The 27,163-nt window shown below is 46.1% G+C and overlaps 2 long non-coding RNA genes across 2 annotated transcripts; both read left to right on the forward strand.

Moving 5' to 3' along the window:
- The first annotated feature begins 1,210 nt into the window (after positions 1-1,210).
- LOC119322552 lies at positions 1,211-3,353 on the forward strand. The gene is made up of 3 exons (XR_005155701.1): positions 1,211-1,987; positions 2,181-3,205; positions 3,275-3,353. It is a non-coding gene; the product is annotated as an uncharacterized LOC119322552 (long non-coding RNA).
- Positions 3,354-3,524: 171 nt separating this feature from the next.
- On the forward strand, positions 3,525-4,890 carry LOC119322553. The gene is made up of 2 exons (XR_005155702.1): positions 3,525-3,665; positions 3,741-4,890. It is a non-coding gene; the product is annotated as an uncharacterized LOC119322553 (long non-coding RNA).
- Positions 4,891-27,163: the final 22,273 nt, after the last annotated feature.

The raw sequence follows: 27,163 nt of genomic DNA on the forward strand, positions 1-27,163 counted from the left end.
GCAAATGGCGTTAGAGGGCGCCGAGGTGGTGGCTCCTCCTTGAGACTCCAAGTGTCTGAGGAGAGCCACGGTGGCCCCGACAGGCCAGTCTTTGGCTCTCGTGGAGCAGATCTGCTCGGACTCCACTAAGGAGTCACGTCGCCTCTACTACCGCCCAGCCGCTCATAGGCGAGTTGTTTAACAAATTTATTTTGACTAGAAAAAATTCCCGTGCATTGCACCGGGAGTGTAGCAAAAATATATAACGTTACAATACAGTATTGTATGAGATGAAAGGTGAGAAAAAAGGTGGAAGGCGAAGCTTCAGAGGCTCGCTGCTCTAAATTTGTAATGTGACACGAAACTTTTACTTAGGAAAGACATTCCGATGACCTCTGAAGGTGATGCCAGAGCTGTGAACATCTGATTCACGTGCACATATGGCACATATTTGGTTTGTGGCCAACGAAACAATCGGATGAGGGACAATGTCTAAATTGTCGACGGTATCTAGATTAGTATATTGGTGTGAGTAACTGGAAATTTCTCATTGAGATTGACATAGGCTTGCGGTATATATCCAATGACGAAATTCATCATTCACGATGCATGTTTTGAAATCTTCTTTCGCTGAATGGATCCTAATCATTACAGGTGCTTTGGTATGGAGCAAATGTCAGTTGTCATGAATAGTGGTTTATCCGATGGAGAAACTGGGTTGCGGGACACGAGACACTGATAACAAAAATGGCATACCCCGCAAAAAAAGGCATATTTTGAGGGCAGTGATTTTTGGACTTAGTTCGAGACATGAGACATGATCACGAATCAATTGATCTATGTAAAGAACAATTAACTTTTTTGGGGAACTAAAGAACAATTAACTGACCAAGGGTGTTTTTTTTACTTAGTTCGGGATATGGTCATTATCCCAAATCGATTGATATATTTTTCGTCTCCTGGTAGCCAATTAATATGAATTCGTGAGGGGTAGTTAAATTCAACGTTAAAACGAAAATATGTAGCGCCAAACTGGACAACATAGTTGGGAGAAACAAACACAAACGCATTTGTGCACGTTGACACGTTGCCGTGATGTGCTTAGATTTTTACGGTCCGTGAAGATCCAAACTGCACCCCTTTTTCTTACAAAACAAGAGAAAAAAAGTCCGATCAACACGTCAGCTGATCGCTAAAAAAGCTAACACGCGTTCTCTCCAGAAATTTTGCTCGTCAGTTCTCTTCCGTGAGCCCCGTCGCCAAAGCGCAGCTCTTATCCATCCCCATCCCCCACCCGGATACTACACGGCCACCCCAGGATGCGCCGCCGCTGCCGCCTGCGCGCCCACCGCCGCCGGATCCCCCCGCTCCCCACTGCCGGGACGCTCGCTCCCCCGCGCCACCAAGCCCCTGCTCAACCAGGACACGAGCGGCCATGGCGGGCGTCCCTCCACCACTGTCGCTGTCGGATCCCCTGCTCCACATTGCCAGGACCCCCCGCGCGCCACGGAATCCCCCGGCTCCCCTGTTCCACCAAGACCAGCGACCATGGTGTCATCCCTCCTCCACCACCGCTAGCGGCCATGGCGGTCCAGCACCAGCACCGACCACTCTCTCGTGGTGGAAATCTTGACCTCTTGACACTGCGCGAGCGCCCGAGCCACTCCGTCGTCGCCTCTGCTCCTCGCTGCTTGCGAGCACCTCCACGTCCATGGTCGACCGCCTCCCGTCGTCCTCTGCTTTGTCCGCCCCTTGGCTAGCCGACGCCCATGCCTCCTTGCCTTCCCATCCTCCTCTGCTCTGGCCGCCCCTTGGCTAGCCGACGCCTGTGCCCCCTTGCCTTGGTCGCCTCTACCTCCTCATGTAGCCCGACAACCACCGTCCCTGCTCCACCTCGCCGCGCGGCGGAAGCCGTCTCTGTAGCACACGCCCCGGCGAGCGTCTTCCATCCTCCCGCGCGAGCCACAACGGCCGCCGGCGAACGACAGAACGGGCGCTATGGATAAGAGTACTCCGTTCTATTATATTATTAGTACCCCTCGTTTATGCTACGATTTGGTCTCAAAAGTGTATTATGACATGAGAAGAAAGCGTATTATGACGGTGAACCTGGAGACTCAATCCGTGCTTTATTATTAGGGAGAGATTGGTAATGTGAGCTAAGTCATGTGCTCTTACCTTTACTTTTCTTCCTTTTACAGGGTGCAATACGACTTGCCAGGCGAGGACTCTGATGTTGGCTTTCCAAGGCCTTTGCTAGCCATGAGCTCCTTCGAGACGGCGCCCACTCCTTCTCTTTCCCAAATAGGTTTGGGGAGGTTATGTCGCACCCTCCTCCCCCGGTATCTGGTGCCGAGGAGGAGACTAATATTCCATGGCCTAGGTCCAGCCCTTGGCCATGGAGAAAAGTACCGAGGACCAGGGGGAGAAATTCTCCTCTGGTCACGAAGACCCAACGCTTAGCCACCCGACTTCTCCGCCCCCCCGTGGTTCAAGAGCCATGGGACCAACAAGGGCCCCCTCCTCCATCAACCGAGGGTAGGGCACCGAGGACTATGCCTCAGATGCTTAGCCACGGAGGGTCCAAGCTGATATCGCGTCAACATGCGATGGAGGAGGATTTGAATAGCTCCTCCAGCCTTCCCAACTACCATGCCTTTCTCGGCAACGCATTGACCCAGTTATGGTCTGCCGAGGCTGGGATCCTTGAGGCAATCCTCAGCCTGGCTAAAGGCTTTGTGATATGTTTATTAAACACTTTCTGTTTTCATATGGTTCGAATAATATGCTAGGTATAACTAGTAACCCTCAAGGAGGATGCTGAGGCATCGTCCAAAGAGATCACACAAATTATAAATATCTGTTTAAACCAAGATTTTAATTATTCTGAATTTGTTGGAGATCACAATTATAGTAGCCCCCGAGCCTTAAGTTAGTTTACCGAACTGGCTTGAGGGTCGATTTAGCTTAACACTTTGAAGATTTGGAAATGGGTGCGAATATGCTGTAGCCCCCGAGACTCTTGTTGGCTTGAAGAGAGCTAACTAGAGTATCAAATCTTAATTTTAAGAGGGTACTTTACTTAACTACTTTTGCGTGCCTCTTGTACAGGTTTCTACCTCCCACGCTTCATCCAACTTATCGGAGTTCGAAGAGGTGAAGTGCCGCCTTGCGCAAGCTGAGGAGGAAGCTCTCCAGCTCATGCAAGGTGCTCAGAAAGCTCAAGGTAAGAAATTCACACAAGCCGTTTCGCTGCTACATCAAAAAGTTCTATACTTAATTCGAGTTTTTGCAGTTTTATCTATATACGGATGAGAAGTCCCTGGCTGATGTATAGATCAAGATTAAAGAGCTCGAATCAAAGTTGAGTAGTACTCCCTCCGTTCCAAAATAGATGACCCAACTTTGTATTAATTTTAGTACAAAGTTGGGTCATCTATTTTGGAACGAAGGCTACAACGCAGAAAAATGTTGAATCACTAGCCGAGGAGCAAAAAACATGTGAGGCTGCTCAGTCTCCAATCATCAAGGTGGAGCAGGATTTTTTGACGATCACCACTGAACATGATGTGTTGAAGACCTCCAAGGAGAAGGGTGCCACCGAGATTAAGGGGAGCACCAGGAGGCCACCTCTCGAGCAAATGCTACGAGAGAATAACTATGCCAGGCGACTGAAATAGCCGTTGGTAAGCCATATTTACTATAGTGTGTCTTCGACCATCAAGCCTTCCCCAACCTAACACAACTTTGGTGTATACCAGGCGCCTTCTCGGATCTCCCTTGAAGCATGGAGGAGGCTTGCAAGCACTCTAGCACGCGCGCGGATGTGGCCGAGGAGAAATCCTTCTAGCCGCAGTTCCAAGCACTAGCGCACCCTCCAATCCTCGGCGACCAGCTAAATTAGCTGGTGGAGCTATGGCGAGTGGCTAAGCCTTCCATGGAGGACCTCTGCAAGGCCTTATGGTTGAGGGATCCTCTGCCAACTGTTGGTACCATGAAGATTTTGATCATGCACCCAACTATGCATGCGCCACGGTCACCCCTGGACCATGCTCAAGAAGATAGAAGAGCTGCTTGCTACTACTCCCTTTAGTGGTGGTATGCAGATCTTCATAAAGAACAGTAGCAATCAACCTCACCAGATGAAGCTTGGATCTGGTGGTGGCATGTAGATCTTTGTTTAAAAGATCTCCATGCCCATCAAGTGAGCCCACTCAAGACTAGCAAGAATCAAATCAAGATATCCGACAACAACCATCGCCGGCCAAGACCCGTGAACAACCTTACCCGACAATGGCTGTCCTAGCTGGTGCGCACTCATCTAGCCTTCGACAGCAAGCTACCTCCTCACCTATGCATGGCACAACCATTCTGCGTCGAAAGAACCCTTGTGCCACACGGCCGGTGGGCGGGCGTGCCAGGAGATGGACAAGACACAAGAGGTGAATCACTCACCCACACCGTCGCATGGTGTACATCTGTGCTGAGGCGTGTCACGGCCCGCGCAGGTGTCACTATGGTCGGTGCTGAAAATACTAGAGTTCGTTCCCGGAAGACAGAAGACGATGACACACCGCCGTGCATTTAATGCACTCACCTCGGAACTAGACCACTGCCTTAGCATGGAAGACATTGTGGTACCCCTTGAGATATAAAAGGAGGGCGAGGCTAAGTCAAAGACAACCCCGAGAGGAGGAGAAACAAGTAGAACAATGTTGGACACTTATTAGAACACCAGTAGGAGCATAGTACGCTTCCCGTTCCTGGGAGGGACTAGTAGCTCTTAATCCACCCACATAAACACACAAAAAGCAGGAGTAGGCATTACGCATCCATGCGGCTCGAATCTGGGTAAATCGTTGTGTCCATTTCACATATTTCAGTACTGTAGGTCCTCATCTTTGTGCCCCATTCCCGGACTAGCAAACAGACGTCACCAGTCATGGTGTCATGCGAGTGTCTGTACACACGTGCCGACATCTGGCGTGCCGGGAAGGGGGGGACTCGTGCGGATCTACATCAACAAAGTCATTGCGTCTCTATTAACGCCAGATCCATCATCGTCATCATCAGCCTCTTCACCTCTAGGATAGGATGGCTAGGGTACGGCTGCCTAAGCCTGAGGCCTCGCACCCTGGGCATCCGCAAAATCTTCGTCCTTGCCGGCGGACGAAGCGCACCCTACCTCGCCACCGGAAGGACCCCACGTCTGGCAAGCACTGGACCATGCGGTTCGCTCTCGAAGGCAGCTGAGTGGGGCATCACCCGCGGTGCCCCAGAGCGACCTCCGCCAAGATCCCTCTTCGGGGAAAGATCTTGCGGTGGCGCTCCCCACATACATCCCGCTTCTATACCTCAAGCAGAAGCCAGGCGAGCCACTTTAGGAGTACCTTCGGCGCTTTCGCCGGGTGGAGGACAAAATTGAAGGATTGCCTGCCTCTTCCATCATTAAGGCCTTCTGCCTGACCATCCATAGTGCTCAGGTTCGCGAGGCAATGGCGGCCTGTTGGGTGCACACTGTGACGGAGCTTTACGCTCTCGCTCACGAGTGTGCCCTGGCGGAGGAAGCTAGCAACCTTTGGGGGGCTCACGGACGCCGGTTTGCTGTCTCAAGACCTGGGACCATGCTACCGCTGATGTTCATGGGGCCAGAGCTTTTGGGAAGACCAGCCGAGCAGAGGAACTCCTTTGTCATGAAGATCGGGCGGACCAACAAAGGGTCTCACACTATCAATGTGGACCTTGACTTGGTCAATGCCTAAATCAGCAAGCACAGAAGTGCCCCCGTGGCATCAGGATCTGACACCCAGGGGGTTAAATAAGCTAAGTACTTCCTGTCAGGAAGTTATGTAGGTGCTAAGTTGTCATCTTATGCAAGTGTGTGCCTAAAACACTCGTTCCCGGATATGGAATGCGGCCGTCCTATTAAACTATGAGCTCAACAGAACTAGCATGGTGACTGTATTTATGGTTCTCCAAAATACCACCTTAATCCATGGTTCAAAAGTGAGATGTACATCATCAACACTCTCATTTCAACTGGATGCTTTTTCTTCTTGTGGTTTAACTCGACATGTCCCATTTTCTTTATCTCAAGGAGTTCACTAAAAGGCTTCTCGCCTTGCATAGTTTCGTTCATCATCTTAAATGTTGTACCCAGAAGCCTCGTATCCCTCCTATTTGTCGAAAGCATCGAGCATGGAATGGGGTGACACGATGCGATGGGTAGTGCTTTTGTTACCTACACTATCGGAACGTCCTTCCCGGCATGGGTGCTTTAAGGGTAGGCTTACTGTAAAAATTCTCCTTTGGACCATGCAACACCGTGTGTCCTCGGAGGAGAAAGATATTGTTAAAATAACATGCACCCGCCTTAGCCTTAAGGATTCGATGCTCTCTGCCCTAGTGAGGACGTCATGATTTCTTTCCCTGCGGTGTTTGCCTCAGTATGATTTCCGGATTGAAGGACCCTTCAGTTTTGTTGAGCGCTTTGTTGAGCCATAAGGTTACGTTGCGGGTAGCCCTAGTTCTTTCGATATTACATAAAAGCCAAGAACCCCTCTTCTTTCCCAAGAAGCCACCATTCTATCGGATGAGCTTTGTCGCCCAAATCAAATGGGTAGCATAGCTGTTCGGGGGGAACGATAGCACAATCCAAAAATAGCTTACACCTAAAACATGTGATGAAGCTTCACCACAAGATTCACTAAGAGAGGCCTGCTACTTGTGAGTTGCGTTGGGATTTTTTCCGGAGAGGAGAGGAGATGCAACACAGTAGAGATAAGTATTTTCCTCAGTCAGTAGGAGAATCACACAAAGCCTCGTGAACAACAGCTGCACACACAAAAGCAAATACCTGCACCCAACTCGGGCAAGAGGGTTGTCAATCCCCTTGAACTCGTTACTTGCAAGGATCAAATCTTGTATAGGTGGATAAATAAATTGCAAAACAAAATAAAAAGAAATAAAATTGTAGCAAAAATATTTCGGTTTTTTTATATATGACTAAAGTAGAACCTGGGGCCATAATTTTCACTAGAGGTTTCTCTCTCGAACACATAACATATAGTGGGTAAACAAATTACTGTTGGGCAATTGATAGAAAAGCGCATAGTATGACGATATTCAAGGCAATGATCATGTATATAGGTATCATATCCGAGACAAGTAGACAGACTCCTGCCTGCATCTACTACTATTACTCCATCCATCAACCGCTGTCCAACATGATCTAGGGTATTAAGTTAATAAAAACAGAGTAACACCTTAATCAAGACGACATGATGTAGACAAAGTAAACTCAACTAATATGAATAAATCCACCATTTTACCCTTAATGGCAACAATACAAATATGTGTCCTGTCCCTTTTTGTCATTGAGCTAGAGAACCACAAGATTGAACCCATTACAAAGCATCTCTCCCACTGAAGATAAATCAATCTAGTTGGCCAAACCAAACGGATAGATCGCAGAGAAATACAATACAATCATGCATAATAAAGTTTAGAAAAGACTCCATTACTTATCATAAATATTTATATCATAAACCCACAATTCATCGAATCCCAACAAACACACCACAAAAGAAGATTACATCGGATAGAACTCCAAGAACAACGAGGAGAACATTGTATTAAAGATCAAAGAGAAAGAAGAAGCCATCTAGCTACTAGCTCTGGACCCATACGTCTGTGGTGAACTACTCACACATCGTCACTCCCATGCAATACATGAGCGTAAGCCATGGGCATACACTACTGCAGGATGCTGCTAACGTGACACTATGTATAAAAAACCCTTCGATGAAACTGTGTGCGATGCAATAATCGCAAACGATGGTGTAGAAAAATCGTCAAAAAGGTGTAAAACGTTTGTGATGGCGGACACATCAAACACGGTTCAGATTTTACTTGCGTGTGCGATGCTGGGCATACGGTTGATCCAGCAGAACTGTTTGCAATGAGGAAAAACAACAGAAACAGGCAGCCTTATCAATGTGTGTGCGATATACGGCATACAGTTCGCTCTGATGAACTGTGTGCTATTAGGGAATGCAATAGAAACGGTCAGCCAAATAAATGTGTGTGTGGTATAAAACATACGGTTCACTCAGACAAACTATTTTCGATTAGGCAAGAGAACAGAAACGGTTCATCTTAACAAGATGTGTGTGATATGTGGCATTTGCGGTCAGCCAAAAGAACACAAACGATTCTTGTAAACCAGATGTGTGTGATACGCAACAAACAGCCCACTCGGATGAACTGTTTGCGATGAGAAATTACAACACAGACGATTACTATAGTAAGTTTGTGTGCGATTCTGTTCGTACAAAAAACTTTGAAAAATGCAAACTAGTTGCTTGCGTATAAACAATTATCAAAAAGTAACGAGATAGACCTTTTTCAAGCCAATCAACATGTGTTCAAAAAACAAGAAATGTCAAAAATTACAAAACAAAGACCTCGATAGACCTTGCTGCTGTAGATCCCTCTTTGCAGCCTTTATCGCGCAACACAATGGAAACAATTCAACTGAACAATATGTGTGTGATACGCGGCAAACAGGTCCGTGATCAGAAATGTGTGCGAAGACCAATAATAACACAGACGATTGCTGCTAATAAGCTGTGTGATTTGCTCTGTCCACAGAAGAATAACATGTGCATATATATAACTGAAATAAACATCCAATTACATAAGTGACTATACAGATCACTCACACACACCTCAATAAACAATTGCATGCATTCTAAAGTAGGAGAAACGATCGTCTAGTCATCTACTTCTTGTGACGCTCCCACCACTGCTCTGTGGCTCGATCTCTCGGCTGGGGCATGAACAAGACACTTCCTCATGTCAACGATCCACCTGTACATCTCGTAGCTTGTGTACGCGTCATTGGCCGCGTACTTGACGTGTTATTCATTCAGTCTCTCATGCCAAACACTGTGCCAGATGTCCTTGTCCTTCTTGCTCTCATCCTTCATCATCATGTAGTAGGGGTCGATGATGGCCGAGGCGAGGTCAACCAGGGAGTTTAGTTTATTCTTGGCACTGCCCCGGACCTTGTAGTGGTCCTGGATGTTGACAAGATTGCGGCATTTCAAGCCCGAAACCTTGAGCGCTTTTAGATCGTTGGTGGTGTCCACCGTAGCAAAATTGTAGTCGGAGCTGTTGATAAAACTGGAGAAATGCTCGCAAGGCCTTGTGGACAGGTGCCAGTGGTAGACTAGGACGTCATGTCGCACGCACAACTGGGCAAGGACAACCTTCTGATCGTGCCTGACACGACCGATGGTGTACTCGAGGTCGAAGCCGACCACTTGGTACTTGTCCTCGGGAAGGAACTGCTCCATAGATTGGATGGAGCTCTCTACTGACACCGGATCGTTCCTGTACAGCACCGAGAGGGCCTTCCCCCTCATGTGGGTGTCCACTATGTGATGCATGGTGAACTGGCCACTGTTGTTGTCGTCGGTCGCTGGGAGCGCCATTGGAGCCACGGGGATCGCCATTGGAACCGCTGGATGTCCTCTCTGTATGTGTCGTCATGGAGGTGCTTATTGTGTCGTGTGACATGAGAGATGAAGGTAAATGGCCGCAGGAATAAATGGGGGCTGGGCGGCCTGGATTCTCGTCGCGTCCGCATGGCAGTTTTTGCATCAGGTAACTGCATTGTCGAGCCGCGCCCGGCGCAACCGCATGCACACGAACGTGCGTGATCGTGCGCTAGCCCCAAATACCGGCAACACGCATGGAGGGACGAGGGCAGAGCACCTAGAGGGACGCGAGAGTAGAGCACACGTAACGGGACGCGAGGAGAGCGCGCCGCGGCCGCCTCAACCGCAAGCAACCACACGCATAGAGCAGTTGAACACGCAGGAAATGGTCGCCTACAAGCCGACCGACACTTGCGATGCTGCGTAGAGAGCGGCCGTGTGCTACCACCTCCATCTTGGTCTATAGCCCCGTTTATATTATGTGCCATACTTTTCCCTCAAATTTAACCAACAAAATGTTAATGCATGTTATAAATATTATATACTTGGAAACTATGTTCAAATAAAAATCCAACTATATAATCTTCGGCGACATGCATTCATATTTTATGAGTTAAATCCTACTTATAAACCAAGAAGGGTGTATAGTAGGTAATTCAATCGCAAATATTTTTTATTAACGGTATATGTACATGGCCTTTCGTCCTCCTCTCGCAAGTCTTGTCACCCCGCTGCCGCAGACGGCTTACAGCGCAAGCTTGCGCAGTGCGCGGGAGCGTTATTTTGGCCAAACGGTGGCGCCAATGAATCGTTGGTGAGCCCGTTCCTGCGCAACCTCACAGGTTCCCGCGCAAGTTTCCCGCCCGACTGGGTGAAATCCCCCAAAATCCCAATGCTTACTGGCCTGCTATAAAAACCCTCATGGCCGGCGAGTCCTGCGTCGCATTTTCCCCTCCCTCCCTGTAGCTTATCTCATCTGCTTCTCCCACAATTGCCAATGGCACCGGTCCATCGTGGTCGCTCAGCCACTCCGTTGTCATCAGACGACAGCTCTAGCTGGGAGGCTACACCGCAGCAGCGGCGCAGTCCCCGGCGTAGTGTTGGGTTTGCGGGGAACACCCACCACACGCTCCGCCGCCTGTGCCCTTCGGCAGCTGTTGCCGGCCGCCCACACGACCATCGAAAGCCAGGGCCATCGCCCGCTCCGCCGCGGTGGCCCGAAGGCAGGAGGTGGCCGTCGTGGCCGCCACCCCACTGCCGGCCACTATGGACATCACCCGCTCCGCCACCGCGGCCCGAAGGCGGGAGGTGGTGGTTGTGGCCGCCACCCCATCATCGGCTGCCGTGGCTGCCAGCCCACCGTTGATCGTCGGGGTCATCACCTGCTCCGCCACTGCCGCCCGAAGGCGGGAGGCAAAGGTGGATGCCGGCATGTGCGTCAGCGACCTTGCACGCTACACCGAGTTTCTGCGAGAGGAGGAGGAGCGCCTCGTCGAGCACGCAAAGTGCCTTACCGCCGCCGTGGCCACGGTACATGCCGCCTCAGAGGAGAGGAATCAAGAGATCTACAAGGAGAACCACCGCTTCAAGAGGGGTCATCTGGAGCGGCAGAGGGCGTTCGAGGTGAGCGTCGCTGAAGTTGCAGCAGCGACAAGCACCGTATTGCAGTTGTCCAGCTCGTCGGTAGGCTCCTCCTCCTCTGCCTCTTACTGAGCGTGCTCGGCAGAGGATAGGCTGCCGAAAGTAGTACGAAGCACCTCTGTAGTAGTATTTAGGGGCTATTTTGTTTAGTTCATCTGACTATAGATGTGGTGGAACTGTACAACGTACTTAAAATTAGCTAGTATAAAAAGTAGAACCAGGTATTTCAGTACGTGGTTGGAAACAATTGGGGAAAAGTTTGGTCGGTTCAGCTGTCGAGTTGAACTATTTGTATAAATTAAGCACGACTGCTTAAGCTATGAATGAGATCTATGCTTCATTACTAAATTTTAGTTGCAAAAATTAGATAGTGCTAGTGATTTTTAGCTGCATATTTTGACAAATCACAGTGTTAAAAGGTTGACAAATGGCAATGTTACTAGATCAACAAATGTCAATCTTTCAAGTTTGACAGATGGCAACATACCCAATATGACAAATGCAAATCTTACCAAATTTTTTGTAAGTGGTTGCACACGGGTCATCCAAAACAACCGTTTGCGTTGAAGAGATGCACAAATCCTGCTCTCGCTTTGCATACGTGTGTTCTATCCAAAACATTTGCGATCAAGAGCTGCACATATCCTGCTCGGCACATTTTCCCTTGGCTTCCTGGGGAAGTTGTCGGTTCGCATACGGGTGTTCTAACTAAAATGTTTGCGATCGAGATACAATATTAAACCCAAGAAAAAAAACTATTTCCAGCGGCGAGGAGGCGGCGTGCTGCACCGTCCTTGTCATTGTCGTCCTCTGGGATGCCGTTGTTGAAGTCTTCAAGGTAGCACAGAGTGTTTTTACTTGTAAATCAAATATCATGTCGTCGCGCGATCGACAGGCGGGGCGCGAGAGGACGGCAGCTGGTGGCGCTGAGAGGTAGCGGTCGACGGCGGCGTCCCATGCCGCTGAGGGGGCGTGTGCACGGGCACGAGCGTGGTGGGTGCAACCAAACGCACGGGTACCGGCGGCACGGTGGATGGAGGGGCGTGCACGGGCACGGGCATGTACACGAGCTCGCGCGGGTCCGCGGAGACCTCAGTGACACCCGCGGCTTCCAGCTCTGCGATAGTGCTCGGCGACTAGCCCGTCAATGCTACGGGGATGGTCACTGGCACGGGCGCGGGAATGGGAGCTGGGATAGGAGCGGGGGCAGCAACAGCCGCGGCCAGCTCATTCTGGGCCATGTCCATGAGGCCCCATTCCTCCTTATTTTCAATCTCCTCCGGCTCGGAGTCGACTTCACCAAACTTTAAGACTAGTGGCAGATGATCCTTTTGCGCCATGGCGTTGGTGGAGGTCTGCGGGAGGGAGGGGAATGGGAGGCGAACAGTAAGGCCGTCCATATTAAGTAGCGGCTCGGGCGCCATTAATGGAGAGGAACGCGGGCGGCCATGTAAGTCAAAGGGCTCGATTCCCAGTGAGCCTGCGCAGCATACATCTCGTACGCTTCCCGGTGAGCCTGCGCATTGAAGGACAGCTTGCACGCCTCTCGATCAGCCTACGCATTGGACTGCGCTCGCACGCCTCCCGTTCAGTCAAGCAGCTCTTCGCATGGCACCTCCTATAGCCATTAAAACCAAGACACGTGGCGTCACGTGAATGGTTAACATAACACACACGATTTGGATTATACAAATGTTTGTGATGTTAGAGTGGTAGCTATTTGTTTGAAAATGCCTTTGTTGGCTGTTATTCGAGTCCTTCTCTCAAAATGGACACGAAAAACACCGCAACATGTTGGGTGCCATTCCATGATAGCATGCCAAGTTTCATGAATTTCAGACGAGTTTTGGATTTGCTAGAATTTAAAAACAAAGTATCTCAATGTTTTGCCGGCAATCAACATTGCCCTGGTGTTTGAATCATTCTCATTTCTTGCGTGGGACCTAAGCATGCACCCAAGGACAAAGGTTTGATTTTTCAACCAATTTATATGCACTAGAGCATGTGCATGTAGTTCAAATTTGAATTATGCACATAAAATGCCTAAAAAACCCAGTTAACGTATAAAAATGTCCAAACGAACCCCGAAAAATTGCAAAATTTAACACAATACTCCTGTTGTTCTATGTTGACACTAGAATTTTTTTTGAAAGCAATAAGAGGCAGCGGATATTGTTTCGTCCCTGAAGGTGGGACGTTCCCAACCGAAACCATTAAGCTTGTTGTGAGAAGATCTGGTTTGTGAGAAGCTTATACCCAAACCTTCCCCAAATGGGACAAAAAATTACCACGACATGTTGATGCCGCTCCATGATAGCATGCCAAGTTTCATGAATTTTCGACGAGTTTTGGATTTACTAGAATTTTTTAAAAAAGGAACCTCAATGTTTGCGGCCGAGTGACGGTGGCAAGGTGATTGACATTCATTCCCATTTCTTGCATGGGACCTAAGCATGCAACCAAGGACACAAATTTGGATTTCCAACCAATTTATATGCAGTAGAGCATGTGCATGTAGTTCAAATTTGAATTATGCACATAAATGCATCGAAAAATCAATGCATAAAAATATCCAAACGAACCCCGAAAAATCCCAAAAATTGACACAACACTCCTGTTGTTCTATGTTGACACTAGAATTTTTTTGAAAGCAATAAGAGGCATCTAATATCATTTCGTCCCCAAAGGTGGGACGTTCCCTACCGAAACCATCACGCTTGTTGTGAGAAGATCTAGTTTGTTAGAAGCTTATGCCCAAACCTCTCCATGATAGCATGCCAAGTTTCATGAATTTCAGACGAGTTTTGGATTTACTAGAATTTAAAAACCAGGAATCACAATGTTTACGGCCGAGTGACGGTGGCAGGGTGTTTAACATTCATTCCCATTTCTTGCATGGGACCTAAGCATGAAACCAAGGACACAAATATGAATTTTCAACCAATTTATATGCATTAGAGCATGTGCATGTAGTTCCAATTTGAATTATGCACATAAATGCACTGAAAACTCAATTAATGCATAAAAATGTCCAAACGAACCCCAAAAAATCCCAAAAATTGACAGAACACTCCTGTTGTTCTATGTTGACACTAGAATTTTTTTGAAAGCAATACGAGGCAGCGGATATCGTTTCATCCCCAAAGGTGGGACATTCCCTACTGAAACCATCAGGCTTGTTGTGAGAACCTTTGGTTTGTGAGAAGCCTATCCCCAAACCTGCCCCAAATGGGACAAAAAAATTACCACGACATTTTGATGCCGCTCCATGATAGCATGCCAAGTTTCATGAATTTTAGACGGGTTTTGGATTTACTAGAATTTGAAAACCAGGAATCTCAATGCTTGCGTCCGAGTGACGGTGGCAGGGTGTTTGACATTCATTCCCATTTCTTACATGGGACCTAAGCATGCAACCAAGGACACATATTTGAATTTTCAACCAATTTATATGCATTAGAGCATGTGTATGTAGTTCAAATTTGAATTGTGCTCATAAATGCATTGAAAATGCAATTGCTGCATAAAAATGTCAAAATGAACCCCAAAAATCCCAAAAAATGACACAACACTCGTGTTGTTCTTGAAGGAAATATGCCCTAGAGGCAATAATAAATTTATTATTTATTTCCTCATATCATGATAAATGTTTATCATTCATGCTAGAATTGTATTATCCGGAAACATGATACATGTGTGAATACATAGACAAACATAATGTCACTAGTATGCCTCTACTTGACTAGCTCATTAATCAAATATGGTTATGTTTCCTAACCATAGACATGTGTTGTCATTTGATTAACGAGATCACATCATTAGGAGAATGATGTGATTGACTTGACCCATTCTGTTAGCCTAGCACTTGATCGTTTAGTATGTTGCTATTGCTTTCTTCATGACTTATACAAAGTTCCTACAACTATGAGATTATGCAACTCCCGTTTACCGGAGGAACACTTTGTGTGCTACCAAACGTCACAACGTAACTGGGTGATTATAAAGGTGCTCTACAGGTGTCTCCAAAGGTACATGTTGAGTTGGCATAAATCGAGATTAGGTTTTGTCACTCCAATTGTCGGAGAGGTATCTCTAGGCCCTCTCAGTAATACACATCACTTAAGCCTCGCAAGCATTGTAACTAATGAGTTAGTTACAAAATGATGTATTACGGAATGAGTAAAGAGACTTGCCGGTAACGAGATTGAACTAGGTATTGGATACCGACGATCGAATCTCGGGCAAGTAACATACCGATGACAAAGGGAACAACGTATGTTGTTATGCGGTTTGACCGATAAAGATCTTCATAGAATATGTAGGAACCAATATGGAAATCCAGGTTCCACTATTGGTTATTGATCCGAAACAGTTCTAGGTCATGTCTACATAGTTCTCGAACCCGTAGGGTCCGCACGCTTAACATTACGATGACAGTTTTATTATGAGTTTATAAGTTTTGATGTACCGAAGTTTGTTCGGAATCCCGGATGTGATCACGGACATGACGAGGAGTCTCGAAATGGTCGAGACATAAAGATTGATATATTGGACGGATATATTTGGATACCGGAAAGGTTCCGGATGAGATTGGGACTATACCGGAGCTCCGGGAGGTTACTGGAACCCCCCGGTAAGTATATGGGCCTTATTGGGCCTTAGTGGAAAGGAGGGAGAAGGAGCAAAGGAGGGGGCGCCCCCCCCCAAGCCCAATCCAAATTGGGAAGGGGGCCGGCCCCCCTTTCCTTCTTCCCTCCCCTCTCTTCCTTCCCTCTCCTACTCCTAATAGGAAAGGGGGGCCAAACCTACTTGGAGTAGGATTGCCCCCCCCCCAGGGCGTGCCTCTCCCCTTGGCCGGCCCCCTCCTCCTCTCCCCCTTTATATACGGGGAGGGGGGCACCCCTAAGACACACAAGTTGATCTACAGATCGTTCCTTAGCCGTGTGCGGTGCCCCCCTCCACCATATTACACCTCGGTCATATCGTCGCGGAGTTTAGGCGAAGCCCTGCGCCGGTAGAAGATCATCATCATCACCACGCCGCCGTGCTGATGGAACTCATCCCCGACGCTTTGCTGGATCGGAGCCCGGGGAATGTCATCGAGCTGAACGTGTGCTGAACACGGAGGTGCCGTACGTTCGGTGCTTGGATCGGTCGGATCGTGAAGACGTACGACTACATCAACCGCGTTGTCATAACGCTTCCTCTTACGGTCTACGAGGGTACGTGGACAACACTCTCCCCTCTCGTTGCTATGCATCACCATGATCTTGCGTGTGCGTAGGAAAATTTTGAAATTACTACGTTACCCAACAGTGGCATCCGAGCCTAGGTTTTATGCGTTGATGTTATATCCACGAGTAGAACACAAGTGAGTTGTGGGCGATACAAGTCATACTGCTTACCAGCATGTCATACTTTGGTTCAATGGTATTGTTGGATGAAGCGGCCCGGACCGACATTACGCGTACGCTTACGCGAGACTGGTTTTACCGCCGTGCTTTGCACACAGGTGGCTAGCGGGTGTCTGTTTCTCCAACTTTAGTTGAACCGAGTGTGGCTACGCCCGGTCCTTGCGAAGGTTAAAACAGCACTAACTTGACGAACTATCGTTGTGGTTTTGATGAGTAGGTAAGAAAGGTTCTTGCTAAGCCCGTAGCAGCCACGTAAAACTTGCAACAACAAAGTAGAGGACGTCTAACTTATTTTTGCAGGGTATGTTGTGATGTGATATGGTCAAGACATGATGCTATATTTTATTGTATGAGATGATCATGTTTTGTAACCGAAGTTATCGGCAACTGGCAGGAGCCATATGGTTGTCGCTTTATTGTATGAAATGCAAATGCCCTGTAATTGCTTTACTTTATCACTAAGCGGTAGCGATAGTCGTAGAAGCAATAGATGGCGTAAACGACAACGATACTACGATGGAGATCAAGGTGTTGCGCCGGTGACGATGGTGATCACGACGGTGCTTCGGAGATGGAGATCACAAGCACAAGATGATGATGGCCATATCATATCACTTATATTGATTGCATGTGATGTTTATCCTTTATGCATCTTATTTTGCTTTGATTGACGGTAGCATTTTAAGATGATCTCTCACTAAAAAATTATCAAGAAATGTTCTCCCTGAGTATGCACCGTTGCCAAAGTTCGTCGTGCCCAGACACCACGTGATGATCGGGTGTAATAAGCTCTACGTCCATCTACAACGGGTGCAAGCCAGTTTTGCACACGCAGAATACTCAGGTTAAACTTGACGAGCCTAGCATATGCAGATATGGCCTCAGAACACGGAGACCGAAAGGTCGAGCGTGAATCATATAGTAGATATGATCAACATAGTGATGTTCACCATTGAAAACTACTCCATCTCACGTGATGATCGGTTATGGTTTAGTTGATTTGGATCACGTGATCACTTAGATGACTAGAGAGATGTCTGTCTAAGTGGGAGTTCTTAAGTAATATGATTAATTGAACTAAAATTTATCATGAACTTAGTACCTGATAGTATTTTGCTTGTCTATGTTTGTTGTAGATAGATGGCTCGTGCTGTTGTTCCGTTGAATTTTAATGCGTTCCTTGAGAAAGCAAAGTTGAAAGATGATGGTAGCAATTACACGGACAGGGTCCGTAACTTGAGGATTATCCTCATTGCTGCACAGAAGAATTACGTCCTGGAAGCACCGCTGGGTGCCAGGCCTGCTGCAGGAGCAACGCCAGATGTTGTGAATGTCTGGAAGAGCAAAGCTGATGACTACTCTATAGTTCAGTGTGCCATGCTTTACGGCTTAGAACCAGGTCTTCAACGACGTTTTGAACGTCATGGAGCATATGAGATGTTCCAGGAGTTGAAGTTAATATTTCAAGCAAATGCCCGGATTGAGAGATATGAAGTCTCCAATAAGTTCTACAGCTGCAAGATGGAGGAGAATAGTTCTGTCAGTGAGCATATACTCAAAATGTCTGGGTATAATAATCACTTGATTCAACTGGGAGTTAATCTTCCGGATGATAGCGTCATTGACAAAATTCTCCAATCACTGCCACCAAGCTACAAGAGCTTCGTGATGAACTATAATATGCAAGGGATGAACAAGACAATTCCCGAGCTCTTCGCAATGCTAAAGGCTGCGGAGGTAGAAATCAAGAAGGAGCATCAAGTGTTGATGGTCAACAAGACCACTAGTTTCAAGAAAAAGGGCAAAGGGAAGAAGAAGGGTAACTTCAAGAAGAATAGCAAGCAAGTTGCTGCTCAAGAGAAGAAACCCAAGTCTGGACCTAAGCCTGAAACTGAGTGCTTCTACTGCAAGCAAGCTAGTCACTGGAAGCGGAACTGCCCCAAGTATTTGGCGGATAAGAAGGATGGCAAGGTGAACAAAGGTATATGTGATATACATGTTATTGATGTGTACCTTACTAGAGCTCGTAGTAGCACCTGGGTATTTGATACTGGTTCTGTTGCTAATATTTGCAACTCGAAATAGGGACTACGGAATAAGCGAGCACTGGCCAAGGACGAGGTGACGATGCGCGTGGGAAACGGTTCCAAAGTCGATGTGATCGCGGTCGGCATGCTACCTCTACATCTACCTTCGGGATTAGTTTTAGACCTGAATAATTGTTATTTGGTGCCACCATTGAGCATGAACATTATATCTGGATCTTGTTTGATGCGAGACGGTTATTCATTTAAATCAGAGAATAATGGTTGTCTATTTATATGAGTAATATCTTTTATGGTCATGCACCCTTGAAGAGTGGTCTATTTTTATTGAATCTCGATAGTAGTGATACACATATTCATAATGTCGAAGCCAAAAGATGCAGAGTTGATAATGATAGTGCAACTTATTTGTGGCACTGCCGTTTAGGTCATATCGGTGTAAAGCGCATGAAGAAACTCCATACTGATGGACTTTTGGAATCACTTGATTATGAATCACTTGGTACTCGCGAACCGTGCCTCATGGGCAAGATGACTAAAACACCATTCTCCGGTACTATGGAGAGAGCAACAGATTTGTTGGAAATCATACATACAGATGTATGTGGTCCGATGAATATTGAAGCTCGTGGCGGATATCGTTATTTTCTCACCTTCACAGATGATTTGAGCAGATATGGGTATATCTACTTAATGAAACACAAGTCTGAAACATTTGAAAAGTTCAAAGAATTTCAGAGTGAAGTGGAAAATCATCGTAACAAGAAAATAAAGTTTCTACGATCTGATCGTGGAGGAGAATATTTGAGTTACGAGTTTGGTTTACATTTGAAACAATGTGGAATAGTTTCACAACTCACGCCACCCGGAACACCACAACGAAATGGTGTGTTTGAACATCGTAATCGTACTTTACTAGATATGGTGCAATCTATGATGTCTGATTTACCGCTATCATTTTGGGGTTATGCTTTAGAGACGGCCGCATTCACGTTGAATAGGGCACCATCAAAATCCATTGAGACGACGCCTTATGAACTGTGGTTTGGCAAGAAACCAAAGTTGTCGTTTCTTAAAGTTTGGGGATGCGATGCTTATGTGAAGAAACTTCAACCAGATAAGCTCGAACCTAAATCGGAGAAATGTGTCTTCATAGGATACCCAAAAGAGACTATTGGGTACACCTTCTATCACAGATCCGAAAGCAAAACATTCGTTGCTAAGAATGGATCCTTTCTAGAGAAGGAGTTTCTCTCGAAAGAAGTGAGTGGGAGGAAAGTAGAACTTGATGAGGTAACTATACCAGCTCCCTTATTGGAAAGTAGTTCATCACAGAAATCGGTTCCTGTGATACCTACACCAATTAGTGAGGAAGTTAATGATATTGATCATGAAACTTCAGATCAAGTTTTTACTGAACCTCGTAGGTCTACCAGAGTAAGATCCGCACCAGAGTGGTACGATAATCCTATTCTGGAAGTCAAGTTACTTGACCATGATGAACCTACGAACTATGAGGAAGCGATTATGAGCCCAGATTCCGCAAAATGGCTAGAAGCCATGAAATCTGAGATGGGATCCATGTATGAGAACAAAGTATGGACTTTGGTTGACTTGCCCGATGATCGGCAAGCCATTGAGAATAAATGGATCTTTAAGAAGAAGACTGACGCTGACGGTAATATAACTGTCTATAAAGCTCGACTTGTTGCGAAAGGTTTTCGACAAGTTCAAGGGGTTGACTACGATGAGACATTCTCACCCGTAGCGATGCTTAAGTCTGTCCGAATCATGTTAGCGATTGCCGCATTTTATGATTATGAAATTTGGCAGATGGATGTCAAAACTGCATTCCTGAATGGATTTCTGGAAGAAGAGTTGTATATGATGCAACCAGAAGGTTTTATCAATCCTAAGGGAGCTAACAAAGTGTGCAAGCTCCAACGATCAATCTATGGTCTGGTGCAAGCCTCTCGGAGTTGGAATAAACGCTTTGATAGTGTGATCAAAGCATATGGTTTTATACAGACTTTTGGAGAAGCCTGTATTTAAAAGAAAGTGAGTGGGAGCTCTGTAGCATTTCTAATATTATATGTGGACGACATATTGTTGATTGGAAATGATATAGAATTTTTGGATAGCATAAAAGGATACTTGAATAAAAGTTTTTCAATGAAAGACCTCGGTGAAGCTGCTTACATATTGGGCATTAAGATCTATAGAGATAGATCAAGACGCTTGATTGGACTTTCACAATGCAGGTACCTTGATAAAGTGTTGAAAAGGTTCAATATGGATCAGATGAAGAAAGGGTTCTTGCCTCTATTACAAGGTATAAAGTTGAGTCAGACTCAATGCCCGACCACTGCAGAAGATAGAGAGAAAATGAAAGGAGTTCCCTATGCTTCATCCATAGGCTCTATCATGTATGCAATGCTGTGTACCAAACCTGATGTGTGTCTTGCTATTAGTTTGGCAGGAAGGTACCAAAGTAATCCAGGAGTGGATCACTGGACAGCGGTCAAGAACATCCTGAAATACCTGAAAAGGACTAAGGATATGTTTCTCGTATATGGAGGTGACAAAGAGCTAGTCGTAAATGGTTACGTCGATGCAAGCTTTGACACTGATCCGGAAGATTCTAAATCGCAAACCGGATACGTATTTTTATTAAACGGTGGAGCTGTAAGTTGGTGCAGTTCTAAGCAAAGCGTCGTGGCGGGATCTACATGTGAAGCGGAGTACATAGCTGCTTCGGAAGAAACAAGTGAAGGAGTCTGGATGAAGGAGTTCATTTCCGATCTAGGTGTTATACCTAGTGCATCGGGACCAATGAAGATCTTCTGTGACAATACTGGTGCAATTGCCTTGGCAAAGGAATCCAGATTTCACAAGAGGACCAAGCACATCAAGAGACACTTCAATTCCATCCGGGACCAAGTCCAAGTGGGAGACATAGAAATTTGCAAAATACATACGGATCTGAATGTTGCAGACCCGTTGACTAAGCCTCTCTCACGAGCAAAACATGATCAGCACCAAGACTCCATGGGTGTTAGAATCATTACTATGTAATCTACATTATTGACTCTAGTGCAAGTGGGAGACTGAAGGAAATATGCCCTAGAGGCAATAATAAAGTTATTATTTATTTCCTCATATCATGATAAATGTTTATCATTCATGCTAGAATTGTATTATCTGGAAACGTGATACATGTGTGAATACATAGACAAACATAATGTCACTAGTATGCCTCTACTTGACTAGCTCATTAATCAAAGATGGTTATGTTTCCTAACCATAGACATGTGTTGTCATTTGATTAACGAGATCACATCATTAGGAGAATGATGTGATTGACTTGACCCATTCTGTTAGCCTAGCACTTGATCGTTTAGTATGTTGCTATTGCTTTCTTCATGACTTATACAAAGTTCCTACAACTATGAGATTATGCAACTCCCGTTTACCGGAGGAACACTTTGTGTGCTACCAAATGTCACAACGTAACTGGGTGATTATAAAGGTGCTCTACAGGTGTCTCCAAAGGTACATGTTGAGTTGGCATAAATCGAGATTAGGTTTTGTCACTCCGACTGTCGGAGAGGTATCTCTGGGCTCTCTCAGTAATACACATCACTTAAGCCTTGCAAGCATTGTAACTAATGAGTTAGTTACGAAATGATGTATTACGGAACGAGTAAAGAGAATTGCCAGTAACGAGATTGAACTAGGTATTGGATACCGACGATCGAATCTCGGGCAAGTAACATACCGATGACAAAGGGAACAACGTATGTTGTTATGCAGTTTGACCGATAAAGATCTTCGTAGAATATGTAGGAACCAATATGGACATCCAGGTTCCACTATTGGTTATTGATCGGAAATAGTTCTAGGTCATGTCTACATAGTTCTTGAACCCGTAGGGTCCGCACGCTTAACGTTACGATGACAGTTTTATTATGAGTTTATAAGTTTTGATGTACCGAAGTTTGTTCGGAGTCCTGGATGTGATCACAGACATGACGAGGAGTCTCGAAATGGTCGAGACATAAAGATTGATATATTGGACGGATATATTTGGATACCGGAAAGGTTTCGGATGAGATTGGGACTATACCGGAGCTCCGGGAGGTTACCGGAACCCCCCGGTAAGTATATGGGCCTTATTGGGCCTTAGTGGAAAGGAGGGAGAAGGAGCAAAGGAGGGGGCGCCCCCCCAAGCCCAATCCGAATTGGGAAGGGGGCCGGCCCCCCCTTTCCTTCTTCCCTCCCCTCTCTTCCTTCCCTCTCCTACTCCTAATAGGAAAGGGGGGCCAAACCTACTTGGAGTAGGATTGCCCCCCCCCCTAGGGCGCGCCTCTCCCCTTGGCCGGCCCCCTCCTCCTCTCCCCCTTTATATACATGGAGGGGGGAACCCCTAAGACACACAAGTTGATCTACGGATCGTTCCTTAGCCGTGTGCGGTACCCCCCTCCACCATATTACACCTCGGTCATATCGTCGCGGAGTTTAGGTGAAGCCCTGCGCCGGTAGAACATCATCATCATCACCACGCCGTTGTGCTGACGGAACTCATCCCCGACGCTTTGCTGGATCGGAGCCCGGGGAACGTCATCGAGCTGAACGTGTGCTGAACACGGAGGTGCCGTACGTTCGGTGCTTGGATCGATTGAATCGTGAAGACGTACGACTACATCAATCGCGTTGTCATAACGCTTCCGCTTACGGTCTACGAGGGTACGTGGACAACACTCTCCCCTCTCGTTGCTATGCATCACCATGATCTTGCGTGTGCGTAGGAAAATTTTGAAATTACTACGTTACCCAACAGTTCTATGTTGACGCGAGAAATTTTTTGAAAGCAATAAGAGGCATCTAATATCATTTCGTCCCCAAAGGTGGGACATTCCCTACCGAAACCATCAGGCTTGTTGTGAGAACCTCTGGTTTGTGAGAAGCATATCCCCAAACCTGCCCCAAATGGGATAAAAAATTTACCAGGGCATATTGATGCCGCTCCATGATAGCATGCCAAGTTTCATGAACGTCAGATGAGTTTTGGATTTACTAGAATTTAAAACCAGGTATCTCAATGTTTGCGGCCGAGTGACGGTGTGTCACGCCCAATATGCGATACTATCCTAAAGAGACTCGAAGGTCCCACCAAGGATAGAACCACATATTGATACGCTTTTGCAAGGTGGATATCATTACATCAACTTTACATAATAGATGGGGATACATATAAAAGGCATACAATGCCACACAAATACAACATCATCGTACATAAGAGCACCATCCGACTACAGATGAAGCACAAACAGAAACTCAAACGACATCCAGCCTGCTAGCCAAGGCTGCCGACCTCGAACCTATCCCCTGATCGAAGAAGAAGCAGAAGAAGAACTCCTAAACAAGCAAACATCGCTCTCGCGTCATGATAATCGCAAAACCTGTACCTACAACTGTTGTTGTAGTAATCTGTGAGCCACGAGGACTCAGCAATCCCATTACCATGGGTATCAAGACTAGCAAAGCTTAATGGGAAAGGAAGGGGTAAAGTGGTGAGGTTGCAGCAGCGACTAAGCATGATATGGTGGCTAACATACGCAAATAAGAGCGAGAAGAGAACAAGCGGAACGTCCGTGAAGCTAGCAATGATCAGGAGGTGATCCTGAACTCCTACTTACGTCAAACATAACCCAAAAACCGTGTTCACTTCCCGGACTCCGCCGAAAAGAGACCATCACGGCTAGACACGCGGTTGATGCGTTTTAAGTTATCTACAATTGGACGTTAACAAATTCCCATTTGCCACATAACCGCGGGCACGGCTCTCGAAAGTTTATACCCTGCAGGGGTATTCCAACTTAGCCCATCACAAGCTCTCATGGTCAAGGAAGGATATTCCTTCTCCCAGGAAGACCCGATCAGTCTCGGATTCCGGGTTTACAAGACATTTCGACAATGGTAAAACAAGACCAGCAAGACCGCCCGCTGTGCCAACAAATCTTGATAGGAGCTACACATATCTCGTTCTTAGGGCACACCGGATGAGCAAGACGTCGGGTTGGCATAGACCCTGGTTGCCCAGGGGGCGCCGGACATCGCTCGGTTTGGACCAGCACTTAGAGAAGCACTGGCCCGGGGGGGCTAAAATAAAGATGACCCTCGGGTTGGCCGACCCAAGGGAAAGGTGTAGGTGGTGGTGAGGCAAATGGTAAAACCAAGGTTGGGCCTTGCTGGAGGAGTTTTATTCAAAGCGAACTGTCAAGGGGGTCCCATAAATCACCCAACCGCGTAAGGAACGCAAAATCCGGGAACATAACACCGGTATGACGGAAACTAGGGCGGCAAGAGTGGAACAAAACACCAGTCATAAAGCCGAGCCTTCCACCCTTTACCAAGTATATAGATGCATTAATTTAAATAAGAGATATTGTGATATCCCAACATAATCCTGTCCACCATGGAGCAATCTTCAACTTCACCTGCAACTAACAACGCTATAAGAGGGCTGAGCAAAGCGGTAACATAGCCAAACAACGGTTTGCTAGGAAGGGTGAAAAGGTTAGGGGCCGACATGGCAATTTGGGAGGCTTGAAGAACAAGTGATAGGTAGCGCAGCAAAGCGATAGAACGAGGCAACTAGCATAGCAATGATAGTAGTGAGAACCAAGGTGACGATCATCTTGCCTGAAATCCCGCTAGGAAGAAGAACGAGTCCATGAAGAAGACGAACGGGCGAAGACGAACCAAGCGTAGACGAACGAATCCTCATGATCGCAACGAAACAGGAACTATCGAGAAGAAGCACACACCATGGTAAACACACCATACATAGACAATACATGATGCACAACAAGCATGATGCATGACAAAGTTACATGAAGCTACTCATGGTAAAAGATGATGCAAACAAGAACAACACATCAAGGAAAGTTTAAATGAGGCCGGAAACAACATAGAACTAATCTGGTAAGTCCTCATATGCAAGTTCAAAGTTGGTCCAGATCTGAATAAACCTTATGTTCAAGTTGTTAAACAGCAAGTTAAGATGCATCAAGATGATCTACACGAAATTCTAGTCAAGTTGCATATAAAGTTCATTTGGTTCGGAGCTACGGCCTAGAAGATGAGCAAAACAATTTAAACATGGCATTGATGCAAAATGCACTCAAACCTCAAGCAAACACTCTCAAAACAGGGACGCAACATGATAATATGAAACTACATGCAATTCTAAGCAATTTTCATATAGGGCACACTCAAAATGGAGCAACGGTTCAACACATACACATGAAACAAGATATAGCAACAATCTGTCCAAAACAGCAACTAGGCATCTAGCAAGCATCAAAACAATATGCTATATCACCTCAACACAATAAAAAAAGGCATGTGCATGAAGTACAGGTAAAGGATGACAAAACATGAACACTGAGCTATCTCCAAAAAACACTAGAACATGCTCAAAAGGTCATGGCAAGATTGCAAATAATAACAGTTTCAGACTTGACAGAAATAACATCAGGTTGCAATGTTTAGAGCTAACAAACAACATGCTACAGCCACTTAACATGGAAAACAAAGGCATGGCATGCTAATAATAAAGACAAAGAACAAAACTCCCTTACTGAACTAATTCCAAAGATCAACAAAAAATATGGTAGGATCCATGCAAACATGGCAAATGATATGACAGATTCAGACATGGCAGGAACAACAATAAGTAGGCATTTTTATGAGCTTGTACAACTCACCACAGAGCAACACATGGCATGACAAGGTGACCAACAGTAAGATGACATATTTATGAAGCTAAACATGGCAAGAGCAAGTTAATAGGGTGCATGGATCACTAGCAAAGCTCATGGCAAAACTGAACTTAGTGTTAACAGGCTGACAGCAACATTATTTAGCAATTTTGGAGCATGATTACAATGAGCTACAACAGGCTATAAATGCAACCAGGGGCATGGATGGATATAGCATGAAATGTGTAATAGAACATCCTTATTGAACATCTCCAGATTATGCATAGAATGACTTGTAGCAGCAGGTTAACATAGCATCATGATGTAGCAGATTCAGCCTAGAAAAACAGTAACAACAAGTACCCTACTTCATGAGCTCGATCCACTCACTACAAGACTCACAAAAATACATGGATTGCACCGCAGTAAATATGGCATGATGTAGCTTAAAACTCATGTAGACATCAAGCTCATAAGATATATACACAAAATGCAATGGAAAAGACAAAACAGCAAGTTCTGTTAACGGACAGCAGTTAACATCATATAGCACTCTTGCAACAATGATAAATGCATCAAGATGAACTCTAACAAGTAGGGCACAATGGAACAAAATGAAGAGCACCTCATGATGAACATTTTCATATATCATACACGCAAGACGGATCTACAAGCAGAAAGTTACGGCATCACTAACATGCACACAATATGTCAAATTTCAGGGACGGCAGTTTTTCGAAGTCAACCTCGGGTTGCACGGAAACCGATGTGGCGGCGGATCTCGCCGGATCTGAGGCGCCGGCGGCTGGAGAAGT

The sequence above is a fragment of the Triticum dicoccoides genome, chromosome 6B, assembly GCF_002162155.2.
Source record: "Triticum dicoccoides isolate Atlit2015 ecotype Zavitan chromosome 6B, WEW_v2.0, whole genome shotgun sequence".
Lineage (NCBI taxonomy): Eukaryota > Viridiplantae > Streptophyta > Magnoliopsida > Poales > Poaceae > Triticum > Triticum dicoccoides.